General features: G+C 53.7%; 1 long non-coding RNA gene across 1 annotated transcript; it reads right to left on the bottom strand.

The window, feature by feature from the left end:
• Window positions 1-3,112: 3,112 nt before the first annotated feature.
• LOC146056809 (uncharacterized) lies at window positions 3,113-9,503 on the bottom strand. Its single transcript, XR_014469414.1, has 3 exons — window positions 9,368-9,503; window positions 8,842-8,957; window positions 3,113-3,525 (listed from the first exon to the last, which is right to left on the bottom strand). It is a non-coding gene; the product is annotated as an uncharacterized LOC146056809 (long non-coding RNA).
• Between the last annotated feature and the right edge of the window lie 6,610 nt (window positions 9,504-16,113).

The raw sequence follows: 16,113 nt of genomic DNA, 5'->3' as shown, positions 1-16,113 counted from the left end.
CTCCACCCTCTCTCTCTCTCTCTCCACCCTCTCTCTCTCCACCCTCTCTCTCGCGCTCTCCACCCTCTCTCTCTCCACCCTCTCTCTCCACCCTCTCTCTCTCCACCCTCTCTCGCTCTCTCGCCTCACCCTCTCTCTCTCGCTCGCCTCACCCTCTCTCTCTCGCCTCACCCTCTCTCTCTCGCCTCACCCTCTCTCTCTCGCCTCACCCTCTCTCGCTCGCTCGCCTCACCCTCTCGCTCGCTCGCCTCACCCTCTCTCTCGCCTCACCCTCTCTCTCTCTCGCGCCTCACCCCTGTTCTCTCTCTCTCTCGCCTCACCCCTGTTCTCTCTCTCTCTCTCGCCTCACCCCTGTTCTCTCTCTCTCGCCTCACCCCTGTTCTCTCTCTCTCGCCTCACCCCTGTTCTCTCTCGCGCGCCTCACCCCTGTTCTCTCTTCCCATTCTGTTTCTCTCTCCTCCCCACCACTTTCCTCACACTTTCTCTCTCTCTCTCAGACTGCCGGGGACCCAGTGGTGGGGTGCAGGAAGAGAAGACCCAGCACCGGGGAGATGGAGGAGACAACTAGCACTCAATGAGATCTTAGGCTTGCATTGTGTTTTACAATCATTCTCCTTTTGTCTAGATTGTATTGTTTAATCATACTGTCTGCATGGTATGCTTGTATTTTGCTTATTGTTGCTATTATGTTTCTAATGATTGTGTAGTGCTGTGCGTCAATAGCAACTAATACATGTTGGTGGTGTTCAAGGCTGTGTGATGCACATCACTGTTTATGTGCTGATTACGGCAGCGTGGTGACATGTGGACGTTGGTGCAGTTGCGCTGTGATGGTGCAACGCTCAGATGACGCTGGTAACGCTGTGTGCTTGATATGTATAAATATGTTCAATATTGTACTGTTTTTTTATGTCCTGATGAAGAAGCTAATAAATGTTGCCTTTCAAAATAGCTGGGTGCACGCATAGGTTATATGACTAGCTACAGCGGCGCCTGGCAGCTCCTTCTTCTGCTGTGCCCAGGGACAATGGGTGAGGGTGATCCAGCACATTTTACCAGGCAGCACGGCATGGGTCTGGATGGCTGCTGGCTGTACACACTGAACTCAGTGACCACAAACAAGTAACTTGCTGGGATGCCAGCGACCCCCTCCCCCCCAGTCAAGTGTCAGCCTGCAGGCCCTTCCTTGTCCCTGCAGGGGACAGCCTGTCTGCCCACCCAGCCTGCCATCTGCTCCCTCCTGTGACTGCGGACCCCTCCCCCATAGCCCTGCAGGTGACAGCCTGCTCCCTCCTGTACCACCCCCTCCTTGAAGGTGACATCATGCCCCATACTTCCTCCTCTGCCTGCGAACCCCCCCACCCTTTACAGGTGACAGCACCCCCCCTTTGCCCCTGCAGGTGACCGCATGCTCGCTCCTGTTCCTGCAACACCTCCCCCATTGCCCACCAGCCACTGCAGGTGACAGCACTATACTGCCTCTTAAGGGGCATTGTAGTGACAACAGTGTGTGTGTGTGTGTGTGGCCCTATGGAGATTTTGCTGTGGGGCCCACAAGGTTCGAGTTACGCCCCTGCCTAAAACCTTTTCGATCTACTTCTGAACAAGTGCTAATTTTACTGATTTAATGCTTTGAAAATGCAATGAAATTGCCTCGTGTAGGCCCCTTAAAGACCTGTACACACAATGCAATTTCAGCCTTTATCGCAGAAGATATGGTCGCTGTCAAGCAGCTTCCCCCGGCAATCGGCTCTTTCCCCGTGAGACTTCCCCTGGCAGTGTTTTCTTTCATCAGTGACCATCTCTGGTCGCTGATGAAATCAGGACACTGAGCAATATATTGCTCACTAATATATTGCTCCGTGTGTACAATCTGTACAAACCCCATGATGTTAGACAAACCCCATGATTGCAGTTATGAGTGGCTTCATGGGGAAGGGGTGTGGCCACAAAATACCAATTTATATTATGGAGCACAATTGTCTCCAATATTCAAATTACGGCAACAGAGTTCCACATACATAAAATGCCCCCACAGTGCAGGTACTCTGCGGACAGAATACACTCTTCCCGGCATACTGTTTCCTAGGTGGCTGGTACGGCGATGTGGGTGCTGCAGCCGCAAATTAGCAAGTTAATATGGCGGCCCAGCAGCGGGACTCAGGCCCGTGGGTGCTCATCATTTTCCGTGGGTGCTCGGGCCCTTGTGCACCCACAGAATCGGCACCTACAGTATGCACCTGAGCAGCATTTAATTGCAAAGCATGGCCTGTTACTAATCCAAATTTAACCTTTGATTTAAAGAAAAAGAACTTAAGCACACAAAAATAAATCCATTTTGCAAGTTTGCTTAACACTTAATGTTTAAGATATTTGTAAAATGTTTTGAATATATTTGAATAGCAATATCACAGCAAAAGTACATATGAAGTACTACTTTGACAAACTATGACAAATCACATATATCAATATAGAGCTATTACATAATTATAAACGTTTTTATTGAATATGCCTCAATATGTGTATGATTAAGGTACAGATGGAGCCGGTCGCAGCTTTGCAGGGTATGGCGGAAGAATTGCCAGCCGCCATCCCCCGCCAGCCGATCTGCGAAAGGGGATGCGCGCGCGTCCTCTTCCGACGGCGCTTCCCCCGGTATAGCTAGTTTCAACTATACATTCTACAGTATATAAGACAAAATCGTGTATTCAATGTGCAGACACACGGGCGGAGAGGATGGAATTTTTTGGCGAGGAAATGCCATCCTCACGTCCAGCCACCTCACCGCTTTCTACGTTCCAGGAATCTTCGCCGTCAGAGGACGGCGAGGCTTCCCCTAAATGGTGAGGTTCGCTGCAAATGCAGTGAGCCCACCGCATTTTGTGGCAAACCTCACTGTTTTGACAGCCACACTCGCCATTTCCACCTCATCTCAAGGAACAGGCAAGGTGGAAACGGTGAGTGAGGGGGAAGCGTTAAATACTGATGGCAGGCTATCAGCGCTGCTCACCGTATAGTTACCTCTCCCGTATTGAGTACACCCCTTAGTTTCCAGCTAAGAAACTGTTGGAGTTGTAACTAGGTAATAAAAAAAGAGACAACGTACACAATGTGTAGCTATGTAAAGCTTTAATAACTGTCGTTAGCATAACACTTATGGGAGCTATTGAAATGTCTGTATTCCACTTCCTCTTGCATTAATACTCAGTCTAAATAAAGGCTCAGTGGGATTGCGTTGACCTGGCTGGGGATGAGGGTGTTATACCATAGGATGGATATTTCCTCTGTTGGGAAGTAGTATTCATTTGTAGGTATTGAAGAATGCAAATACACTTCAACAGGTGCGATTGCATGTATAGAAGAATCTGTCCTAGGATCAGGAATTTCTAATCTCTGGTTTCCGAGATTTTCAACTTGAGTCGGCCTTCCACTATCCAAAATTTGTCTAAGACTGTAGGTTTTGACAGCAAAGCATGTACAGTATGATGTCACACAGTGACTTTTTATGATTTTTCATTTTTGTTCCTGTAAATGAAACAAAAGCATTGTGATTAAAAAGTACTCCAATTATCTAATAATATTGGGGTTGATTATATTCTTCGCGCTGTGTATACTGCCGGGAGAGAGGTCACAGAGCTATTCTAATCAGCGTAATGCTATATTGGAGAATGCCGGTACTCGTGTGTTTGATCGCTTAAAAGTGCATCGCCACTCTAGTTTTGTCATATTTCTGCTCACAAACTGGGAGGAGTGCAAGCAGAAATCTACTTGTCATTATTGGCAGTCCCTGGAGACTAACCCCCCCCCCCACAGCAAACCAAAGCCCGACCCTCCACCACCAACGCCCCACCGGACTCACCCCATGCCACATCACACCCACACCCCTACCGTCACCCACGCACACCCCCAACTCCTACACCCCCTGCACACACACACCTAAACCACCATTGCACCCATCCCTCCATCACCAAAACAAGAGCACACACACAGCCCCCCCCCCCCCCGCACCTCTACTACCTGCAGCACACCCACACCTGCCCCTCACGCACCACCACCAAACACTCTCCCCCACCTGCCGCAACCCCACACCTGCCAATAACCCCCACCCATGGTACTATTGCTCCCTCCCACGGCACCCCCCCAACCCAGACCTCCACAACATGCAGTACCCCTGCACCCAGCCGCACCAACACCGCACACCCCCATTCCCCACGTGCAGTACCCATGCATCCATTCCTCCCCCATACACACCTCCCCCGCTCCCACAGCACACCCCCTCTCAGTCCACCCGTGCACCCCTGCTCCTAACCAACCCACATGGCCCACCCCTGCACCTGCTATTCCACACACAGTATCCCCACACCAACAACTCTCCCACCCACACCACCCCCAAGCACTCTTGCACCCGACCCTCACCCACCGCACCACCACACCTACCCCTCTGCCACCCGCAGCACCCCCATATCCACCACAGGCAACATCGCACCCGCCCCCCTCTCCATCCTGCAGTACACCCACCCCTACATAAAGGGGCTCACAGGTTAAGAGCGCCCGCGATGAATCACCTAGTCTCTTATATATTTGGCTACATCTGTCACTCAAAGTGTGTCTGGAGCTGTAACGCTGGGTTGTGGACTTCCATCTCAATTTAGGATTGTCATCACCTGTTTTAAACAGGGTAATTGATAAGAAAGGTGTTTAAGCACTGGTGATGGTAATCCATAAATTAAGAAGAAAGTCCAGAAACAGAGCAATGTGTCCCTCCTGGAGAGGGTCATGTTGGGAGGTATGCACCTCCCTCCCTCCATCCCCCCCCCCCCCCATTCACGGCATCCCCACGATTATATGGCACATGCAAAACACTGACATGGCTATGGTCGACAATGAAAAAGGTTGACAAGATTTATTTTTCACTTTTTCAATGTTTTCATATTCATTCTCATGTGTCGACATGGACACCAATGAAGTGCCACACTTATGTCAACATTTACATGTGTTGACCTTTCTGTGTTGATTTTTTCTTGTGGCAATTCGCGGCACCCCCGCGACCCCCCTCCCGCGATTTGCAGCACACCCCCCGCAATTCGCGGCACCCCCGGTAACTCCCGCGATTCACGGCCCCACCCTGTGACACCCCCCCTCCTGCGATTCGCGGCACCCCCCGGGCCCCCCCTCCCGCGGTTCACGGTGCCCCCCACGACCCCCCCTACCGCGATTCCCCACCCCTGCCATTGAGGCACCCCCCCGCCCCCGCGACCCACCCTCCCGCGATTCACTGCAACCCCCCGCGCCCCCCTCCCACAATTCGCGGCACCCACACCCCCCCCGCGACCCCCCCTCCCGCAATTCACGGCATCCACCCACGACCCCTCCTCCCGTGATTCGCGGACACCCCTCACCTCCTCCCTCCCCCCCAACCCCGCGCGCGATTCACAGCAACCCCAGGATTAAATGGCACATGCAAAACACTGGCACGGCTATGGTCGACAATGAAAAAGGTTGACATGAGTTTTTGAAGATTTATTTTTCTTTTTTTTAATGTTTTCATATACATTCTCATGTGTCGACATGGACACCGATGAAGTGCCACACTTATGTCAACATTTACATGTGTTGACCTTTCTGTGTTGATTTTTTCTTGTGGCAATTCGCGGCACCTCCCGCGATTTGCAGCACACCCCCCGCAATTCGCGGCACCCCCGGTAACTCCCGCGATTCGCGGCCCCACCCCGTGACAACCCCCCTCCTGCGATTCCAGGCACCCCGCGACCCCCCCTCCCACGATTCGCGCCAACCCCCCGGGCCCCCCCTCCCGCGGTTCACGGTGCCCCCCACGACCCCCCCTACCGCGATTCCCCACCCCTGACCCCCCCTCCTATCATTGCGGCAACCCCCCGCCCCCGCGACCCACCCTCCCGCGATTCACTGCAACCCCCCGCGCCCCCCCTCCCACAATTCGCGGCACCCACACCCCCCACCCCCCGCAATTCACGGCATCCACCCACGACCCCTCCTCCCGTGATTCGCGGACACCCCTCACCTCCTCCCTCCCCCCCACCCCCGCGTGCGATTCACAGCAACCCCAGGATTAAATGGCACATGCAAAACACTGGCACGGCTATGGTCGACAATGAAAAAGGTTGACATGAGTTTTTGAAGATTTATTTTTCTTTTTTTTTAATGTTTTCATATACATTCTCATGTGTCGACATGGACACCGATGAAGTGCCACACTTATGTCAACATTTACATGTGTTGAACTTTCTGTGTTGATTTTTTCTTGTGGCGATTCGCGGCACCCCCGGCGACCCCCCTCCCGTGATTTGCAGCACACCCCCCGCAATTCGCGGCACCCCCGGTGACTCCCGCGATTCGCGGCCCCACCCCGTGACACCCCCCCCTCCTGCGATTGCGGCACCCCGCGACCCCCCCTCCCACGATTCGCGCCAACCCCCCGGGCCCCCCCTCCCGCTGTTCACGGTGCCCCCCACGACCCCCCTACCGCGATTCCCCACCCCTGACCCCCCCTCCTGTCATTGCGGCAAACCCCCGCGACCCACCCTCCCGTGATTCGCTGCAACCCCCGCGCCCCCCCCTCCCACAATTCACGGCATCCACCCACGGCAGCACCCCTAAGCCCCTCTTTAGTCCCCCGTATACTCACACACCCCTATCACTACCCAGCTTCCTGCTCTCCTGAACCGTAACTTCCACCACTGGGGAGTCGCTGACAATGTTTTGCCCACATGCCCCTATCATGCCTCATAGCCCAGCCTCCTGCTCTCATGCACCCGAACTCCCACCCAGTAGGAGGAGACACTGACTAAGGGCCACCATACTGTACTGCCACGCTGGACCCTCACCCACTGGCAGAAGCTGCACAGTATCTCCCACCCTCCTCTTTAGTCTCCCTTGTGCTCACACACCCCTATCACTACCCAGCCTCCTGTTTTCCTGTGTCGTGACCTCCACCAGTGGGGAGCCGCTGACTCAGAAACACCGTACTATACTATTGCACACACACACCTAAACAACACGAACACACAGCCCCCCCCCCCACACCCACAAATGTCACTGTACCATCCACACTATCAATGTACATCTTACTCTGTAACCGCTTTTTAATTAAACAAAACAATACACACCCCCTTCCACATCATATGCTCTCTATTTAACACATTTCACCTATAACTCAAGTTGCAATACAGGCATCTTTCATACAATTCTAACCATCTTTCTCATATGCAAATGTTCACAAATTAAGGGGGCGCAGCCCCTTACGACGGTGTGAAGAGCGCCCGTAGGGCGCGATGAATCACCTAGTATATAATATTCACCTTGTGCATTTTTTTAAACACAGAAATGACAGAAGGTCGATGCAAGCCTAAGGTTGACATGGGCATGGTCGACAAGTTATTCAGGTAAGACCAAATGCAAGATTTGTAGAGGGGCGTTTCCAGGATAGATTATATATTACAATATGGGTGGGGGTAGATCCCTTAATAGGGAGAACGCTCACCACACAGCACTCCAAGGTCTTTCAGAGTCAGTGATGACTGTTTATTGCAACGTTTTGGAGCACACATATACACACATATGGGGGTATGGTAAATGTTGGCTATGGTGCTACGGAGAATGAGCCAAAATTCACATTATGCGACAGTAAGAATGAAGGGACAGCGATTATGACAGCGAGGATGCAGGGACAGAGATCATGAAATCAGGGGACACAGGGTCAGAGAGCTTGACAGTGGGGATGCAAGGCAGAGAAAATGCACTATAGGGCAGAAAAGAAGCACTATAGCAGGCTATTTACTTTGCCAGCCTACCATGGGTCCAGCAGCGGTGGGGATGAAAGCCGGGCATAGCCTACAGGGTGTCATTGAGAGAAAGGGAGAGAGACAGGGAGAAATAATTATATAGAGAGAATGTCAGGGGAGAGAAGGGGTATCAGGGAGAGACATGGAGTAAGAGGGTGTCAGGTAGAGAAAAGGGGAGAAACGGAGTAAGAGAGGGTGTCAGGGAAAGAGATGGAGAGAGAGAGAGAATGATAGGGTGTCAGAAAAGAGAAAGGGGGAGAGAGAATAAGTGAGAGATACAGAGAGAATCAGGGAGAGACAGGGAGTAAGACAGAGAGAGTGTGTTTCAAGGTGAAAGACAACGTCAGGTAGAGACTGAGAGAAAGGAGAAATGTGGGGAAGGTGGTGGGGTGGAGAGCTTTAAAGGGGAAGAGAGCAGGGGAGAGAAAAAGGGGAGAGGGGGAGAGCGGAGGAGGGGAAGCAGAGGAGAGGAGGAATAAAGGGGAGCAGAAGAGGGAGAGCGGAGGAGAGGAGGGGGTAGCGGTGGAGGATAGTAGGAAGTTGAGCAGAGGAGAGGATAAAGCAGACATAGGAAAGCAGGAGAGGGGGTGAGGAGGGGAAGTGAAGGAGTGGAGGAGAGGTAGTGAACAGAGGAGAGGAGAAGGGAAAGCAGTGGAGGGGTTGAGGAGTAGCGGGGGAGGAGAGGAAGCAGAGGAGAGGTGGTGGGAAAGGAGAGGAGGAGGGGGAGCGGAGACGGTGGTGGGGGAGCTGAGGAGCGTTGGAGAACGGAGAGTAGGAGCAGACAAGAGGAGGAGAGGAGGCGTGGAGGATGAGTGAAGAATGGAGAGAAGGGGAGGGGGTGCGGAGGAGAGGAGGTAAGCAGGAGGGAAGCAAAGGAGAGGGGGAGTGGAGATGTTGGGGGAGCTGAGGAGGAGGGGAGAATGGAGAGCAGGAGCAGACAAGAGGAGCAGAGGGGGAGAGGAGTAGATAGGGGAAGGAGGAGGTGTGGAGGAGTGAGGAAGTGCAAGCCAGCGCTGTGTACCTCCTCTCAGGATCAGCAGCGATGGTAGCGATGGTTTTTCTGCCCCTGCTCCCAGGTCTGCAGCACTCTCTCTCCTCGGTGCTAGTCATCTCCTCCTGGACAAGGTCACCGGCAGTCTGAGAGAGAGAAGTGTGGGGAAATTGGTGAGGAGGAGAAAGATAGAGGGGAAAGAGAGAGCAGGATGGGAAGTGGAAGAAAGAGTGGGATAAGTGAAGAAGGAGCAGAAGAGTGGAGGCAGAGGACAAGGAGCAGAATATAGGAAACGTACGAGGAGGGGAAGGAGAGGAGGGAGCGGAGGATGGAGAGTAAATGAGGAGGAGGTGGGGGAGATGAGGGAAGGAGAAGGAGGAGTGGAAGGGAAGGAGAGGAGAAGGGAGAGCAAGAACGGAGGAGGGAAAGTGAAGGAGAGGAGGAGGGGAGCATAGGAGAGGGAGAGGTGAAGCAGAGAAGGTAGAGCAGGAGAGGTGGTGAGGAGGTGTGGAGAAAGAGTGGAGAAGGGAGAGCAGTATACGCAGGCGCAGTGTACCTCTTGTCATCGGCGCTGAATGCTACATGATCAGCAATGGAATGCCGGGTTTTCTACCCCTGCTCATGGGTCTGCTGCATTCTCTTTCCCAAGTGCTAGTCATCTTATCCTTCATCTTCCCGGCGCTGGGTCTTCTTTTCCTGCACCCCACAGCTGGGTCCCTGGCAGTCCGAGAGAGAGAGAAGAGAGAGAAGAGGGGGAGAGGAGAGGAGAGGAGAGGAGAGGAGAGAGAGAGAGAGAGAGAGAGAGAGAGAGAGAGAGAGAGGTGTGGGGAAATTGGTGAGGAGGAGAGAGATAGAGGGGAAAGAGAGAACAGGGGAGAGGAGGGGGATAAGGGAAGAAGGAGCGGATGAGTGGAAGAGGAGAGGGGGCAAAGGAGCGGAAGAGGAGAGGGAGCAGAATAGAGGAAGCGGAGGAGGAGGGGAAGCAGAGGAGAGGAGGGGGGATCGGAGGATGGAGAGTAGATGAGAAGATGGTGGGGGAGCTGAGGAAAGGAGGAGAGGGAAAGGAGGAGAGAAGAAAGGAGAGCAGGAGCAGAGGAGGGAAAGTGAAGGAGAGGAGGAGGGGGAGCAGAGGAGAGGGGGTGAGGAGGATGGGAAGTGGAGGTGTGGAGAAGGAGCGGAGAAGGGAGAGCAGTATACACAGGTGCTATGTACCTCTTGTCATCGATGCTTCATTCTACATGATCAGCAGTGATGGAAACACCATGTTTTCGGCCCCTGCTCATGGGTCTTCTGCACTCTTTTTTCCCCAGTGCTAGTCATCTCCTCCTGCTCCAACTCCATGGCGCCGAGTCTTCTCTTCCTGCACCCCAGCACGGGGTCACCGGCAGTCTGAAAGAGAGATAGAGAAGTGTGGGGAAATTGGTGAGGAGGAGAGAGATAGAGGGGAAAGAGAGAGCAGGGGAGAGGAAGATAGGGTTTGTGGAGGAGGGGGAAGTGGAGGAGAGGAGGGGGATCAGAGAAGAAGGAGGTGAGGAGGAGGGGGGGCAGAGGAGGATGGGGAGCAGAGTAGAGGAAGAGTTAGAAGGGAGAGCAGAAGAGCAGTGGAGGGGGAGAGGGGGTGCGGAGGAGGGAAGCATAGCAAAGGAGGAGGGGAAGCATAGGAGGGGAATCGGAAGAGAAGGAGGTGGTAAGGGAGCGAGGATTCAGTATGAAATCCCGGCGGTCGGGATCCCGACGCCGGAATCCCGACCGCCAAAATCCCGACAAGGGGGGGACGTGGATCGCTTGCCACGGTGGTGAGGGAGCGAATATATACACACATATACATATATACACACACAGATGGCGCCATCAATTTTATTTTAAACAAACAAAATAACAGAAGGGGGGACATTATGGTGTTACCGTGTACCTAAAACATATTTAAAAGGTATGCCTTAACCCAGTGGTGTCAAAGTCACGGCCCTCCAGCTGTTGTGGAAGTACACATCCCTACATGCCCTGCCACAGATTTTATATAATGGATCGCTAAAATCTGTGGCAGGGCATGCTGGGAAGTGTAGTTCCACAACAGCTGGAGGGCCATGAGTTTGACACCACTGCTAAACCCCTTAATGCCCATTACATGTAATCACAACCCACCACCTAGCATCATGCCACACCTCTTCCCTTAGCCCAAAGCAGATTAATCTTGCACCTCCTCTCCCCTCCCTCGCCCCCCCCCCCCCCAAGACATACTCTTCGCCAGTCGTGACCGAAGAGTGCACTCACATAGAATCGGTCGCAGGTGGGGGTACTGCAGCATCTGTCGGATAGGGCACCTCTCTCCTCCTCAGCGTCGTTCCCAGCAGCGTTGGGCTCTGTTCTCTGCCGCAGCGCCCTGGGGGCGGAGTTGGGGCAGCTGTCTCCCCGCCTGTATCCTTCCCATCTATGTTGGGCGGTGTCCTGAGCAACGTCCTGGGGGTCCTCAGTGGCAGCAAGGTTTTAGTAGCATCCTGAAGGGAAGGGAAGAGGAGGAAAACATCCATATTTAAAAAAAAAAAAAACGCTGGTCTACAACAGTATGTAAAAATAGCGGCATAGTGAGTTTAGGAGAATCCTGTTCAAAAACTTGCAAAGAGATGGTGCCAGTGTGCACGCTCAGAGAGCAGATAAAGGGCGGGAATGGGATTAAAAATAGGTCCTGGCATTTAAAGTACACAGGCCCACCTTGGTGTCAATAGTGTCAATACATTTGTGCGCGAGCGCTCAGGAAAAGAGGGTGTGGACACTCAAAATTGGCCTTGTGTAGTGTTCCACACCATATACCACTTCTACACATTCTGCAACAAAATAATAGACCCCATTATACTTGCCCCTTACACATTATGCCAAAATTCACATAATGCCACGTGGATTGAGCCAAAATTCACATAATGCCACGCGGATTATTTTTTATTCCCATCGGTGGCAGGCGGCATTTCAAGGAAAAAAACCCACACCCCATTGCACCTACCCCACACTGTCCCCCATCGCAGCAGTCCCATACTGTTCCCCATCGCAGCAGCCCCACACTGTCCCCCATCGCACCAGCCCCACACTGTCCCCATCTCACCAGCCCCACACTGTAGTCTCCCATCACACCAGCCCCACACTGTAGTCTCCCATCACACCAGCCCCACACTGTAGTCTCCCATCACACCAGCCCCACACTGTAGTCTCCCATCACACCAGCCCCACACTGTAGTCTCCCATCACACCAGCCCCACACTGTAGTCTCCCATCACACCAGCCCCACACTGTAGTCTCCCATCACACCAGCCCCACACTGTAGTCTCCCATCACACCAGCCCCACACTGTCCCCATCACACCAGCCCCACACTGTAGTCTCCCCATTGCACCTGCTCCACACTGTAGTCTCCCCATTGCTCATGCCCGCACTGTAGTCTCCCCATTGCAACAGCCCCACACTGTCACCATCGCACCAGCCCCACACTGTCTTTCATCACAACAGCCCCTTAAATTGTAAGCCATCAAAATGTCACCCTTATACTGTATGTAGAAATGGAGGAGGGTGGCTGGTGCAGCAGTAAACGGGAGGCCGAGGCAGCAGCGTGGGAGGGTGGAGGAAGGAGACGCAGTCAGGACATGGTGGCAGCGGGGGTAGCCGGCGACATCATGCAGCAGTCTGACTGTACTCACCACCAGACGGTCCACACCAGGGCAGCGCTGCAGGGCTGACCAGTCTCCTCCTGTGGTCCAGGCGGCGCAGCTCCCGGAAGTACGCGTCCACCACTGTCCTGTGATCTGGAAGACGGGGCAGCTGGGAGGCGGCACACGCGTATCGGCTCCTCTGTCAATCACAGGTCATGTGTACATGTGTCCAATCCTCACAGACAAGGGCGGGCATACAGCCTATCTAGCAGGCAGCCCAGCCCTATTAGTATATACAGTGTCCGGGGCCTCTTAAAAAATAAATCTCTTATATATTTGGCTACATCTGTCACTCAAAGTGTGTCTGGAGCTGTAACGCTGGGTTGTGGACTTCCATCTCAATTTAGGATTGTCATCACCTGTTTTAAACAGGGTGATTGATAAGAAAGGTGTTTAAGCACTGGTGATGGTAATCCATAAATTAAGAAGAAAGTCCAGAAACAGAGCAATGTGTCCCTCCTGGAGAGGGTCATGTTGGGAGGTATGCACCTCCCTCCCTCCCTCCCCCCCCCCCCCCCATTCACGGCATCCCCACGATTAAATGGCACATGCAAAACACTGACATGGCTATGGTCGACAATGAAAAAGGTTGACAAGATTTATTTTTCACTTTTTCAATGTTTTCATATTCATTCTCATGTGTCGACATGGACACCAATGAAGTGCCACACTTATGTCAACATTTACATGTGTTGACCTTTCTGTGTTGATTTTTTCTTGTGGCAATTCGCGGCACCCCCGCGACCCCCCTCCCGCGATTTGCAGCACACCCCCCGCAATTCGCGGCACCCCCGGTAACTCCCGCGATTCGCGGCCCCACCCCGTGACACCCCCCCTCCTGCGATTCGCGGCACCCCGCGACCCCCCCTCCCACGATTCGCGCCAACCCCCCGGGCCCCCCCTCCCGCGGTTCACGGTGCCCCCCACGACCCCCCCTACCGCGATTCCCCCCCCCTGCCCCCCCCTCCTGTCATTGAGGCAACCCCCGCCCCCGCGACCCACCCTCCCGCGATTCACTGCAACCCCCCGCGCCCCCCTCCCACAATTCGCGGCACCCACACCCCCCCCCGCGACCCCCCCTCCCGCAATTCACGGCATCCACCCACGACCCCTCCTCCCGTGATTCGCGGACACCCCTCACCTCCTCCCTCCCCCCCACCCCCGCGCGCGATTCACAGCAACCCCAGGATTAAATGGCACATGCAAAACACTGGCACGGCTATGGTCGACAATGAAAAAGGTTGACATGAGTTTTTGAAGATTTATTTTTCTTTTTTTTAATGTTTTCATATACATTCTCATGTGTCGACATGGACACCGATGAAGTGCCACACTTATGTCAACATTTACATGTGTTGACCTTTCTGTGTTGATTTTTTCTTGTGGCAATTCGCGGCACCTCCCGCGATTTGCAGCACACCCCCCGCAATTCGCGGCACCCCCGGTAACTCCCGCGATTCGCGGCCCCACCCCGTGACACCCCCCCTCCTGCGATTCCAGGCACCCCGCGACCCCCCCTCCCACGATTCGCGCCAATCCCCCGGCCCCCCCTCCCGTGGTTCACGGTGCCCCCCACGACCCCCCCTACCGCGATTCCCCACCCCTGACCCCCCTCCTGTCATTGCGGCAACCCCCCGCCCCCGCGACCCACCCTCCCGCGATTCACTGCAACCCCCCACGCCCCCCCTCCCACAATTCGCGGCACCCACACCCCCCACCCCCGCGACCCTCCCCTCCCGCAATTCACGGCATCCACCCACGACCCCTCCTCCCGTGATTCGCGGACACCCCTAACCTCCTCCCTCCCCCCCACCCCCGCGTGCGATTCACAGCAACCCCAGGATTAAATGGCACATGCAAAACACTGGCACGGCTATGGTCGACAATGAAAAAGGTTGACATGAGTTTTTGAAGATTTATTTTTCTTTTTTTTAATGTTTTCATATACATTCTCATGTGTCGACATGGACACCGATGAAGTGCCACACTTATGTCAACATTTACATGTGTTGAACTTTCTGTGTTGATTTTTTCTTGTGGCGATTCGCGGCACCCCCGGCGACCCCCCTCCCACGATTTGCAGCACACCCCCCGCAATTCGCGGCACCCCCGGTGACTCCCGCGATTCGCGGCCCCACCCCGTGACACCCCCCCCTCCTGCGATTGCGGCACCCCGCGACCCCCCCTCCCACGATTCGCGCCAACCCCCCGGGCCCCCCCTCCCGCTGTTCACGGTGCCCCCCACGACCCCCCTACCGCGATTCCCCACCCCTGACCCCCTCTCCTGTCATTGCGGCAACCCCCCGCCCCCGCGACCCACCCTCCCGTGATTCGCTGCAACCCCCCGCGCCCCCCCCTCCCACAATTCGCGGTACCCCCCCCCCGCGCGACCCTCCCGCAATTCACGGCATCCACCAACGGCAGCACCCCTAAGCCCCTCTTTAGTCCCCCGTATACTCACACACCCCTATCACTACCCAGCTTCCTGCTCTCCTGAACCGTAACTTCCACCACTGGGGAGTCGCTGACAATGTTTTGCCCACATGCCCCTATCAGGCCTCATAGCCCAGCCTCCTGCTCTCATGCACCCAAACTCCCACCCAGTAGGAGGAGACACTGACTAAGGGCCACCATCCTGTACTCCTGTACTGCCACGCTGGCCCCTCACCCACTGGCAGAAGCTGTACAGTATCTCCCACCCTCCTCTTTAGTCCCCCTTATGCCCACACACCCCTATCACTACCCAGCCTCCTGTTTTCCTGTGTCGTGACCTCCGCCAGTGGGGAGCCGCTGACTCAGAAACACCCTATTATACTATTGCACACACACACACCTAAACAACATGCACACACAGCCCCCCCACACCCACAAATGTCACTGTACCATCCACACTATCAATGTACATCTTACTCTGTAACCGCTTTTTAATTAAACAAAATAATACACACCCCCTTCCACATCATATGCTCTCTATTTAACACATTTCACCTATAACTCAAGTTGCAATACAGGGCATCTTTCATACAATTCTAACCATCTTTCTCATATGCAAATGTTCACAAATTAAGGGGGCGCAGCCCCTTACAACGGTGTGAAGAGCGCCCGTAGGGCGCGATGAATCACCTAGTAAATAAATAAAACGCAATCGTCATATTCAGCTCGTCATATTCAGCTCGTTATATGTCATAGCCAACTCGGTATACACTATATTCAGCTCGTCATATTCAGCTCGTTATATTCATAGCCAACTCGGTATACACTATATTCAGCTCGTCATATTCAGCTCGTCATATTCATAGCCAACTCGCTATACACTATACGCAGCTGGTCATATTCATAGCCAACTCGCTATACACTATATCCAGCTCGTCATACACTATATTCAGCTCGTTATATGTCATATTCAGCTCGCCATACACTATATTCAGCTCGTTATATGTCATACTCAGCTCGTTATATGTCATATTCAACTCGTCATACACTATATTCAGCTCGTTATATGTCATATTCAACTCGTCATACACTATATTCAGCTCGTTATATGTCATATTCAGCTCGCCATACACTATATTCAGCTCGTTATATGTCATACTCAGCTCGTTATATGT

The sequence above is a fragment of the Crinia signifera genome, unplaced genomic scaffold (genome assembly GCF_055691185.1).
Source record: "Crinia signifera unplaced genomic scaffold, ASM5569118v1 HAP2_SCAFFOLD_91, whole genome shotgun sequence".
NCBI lineage: Eukaryota > Metazoa > Chordata > Amphibia > Anura > Myobatrachidae > Crinia > Crinia signifera.
Note: the sequence above shows the minus strand (reverse complement) of the source record. Positions and strands in the feature narration are given on the sequence as shown.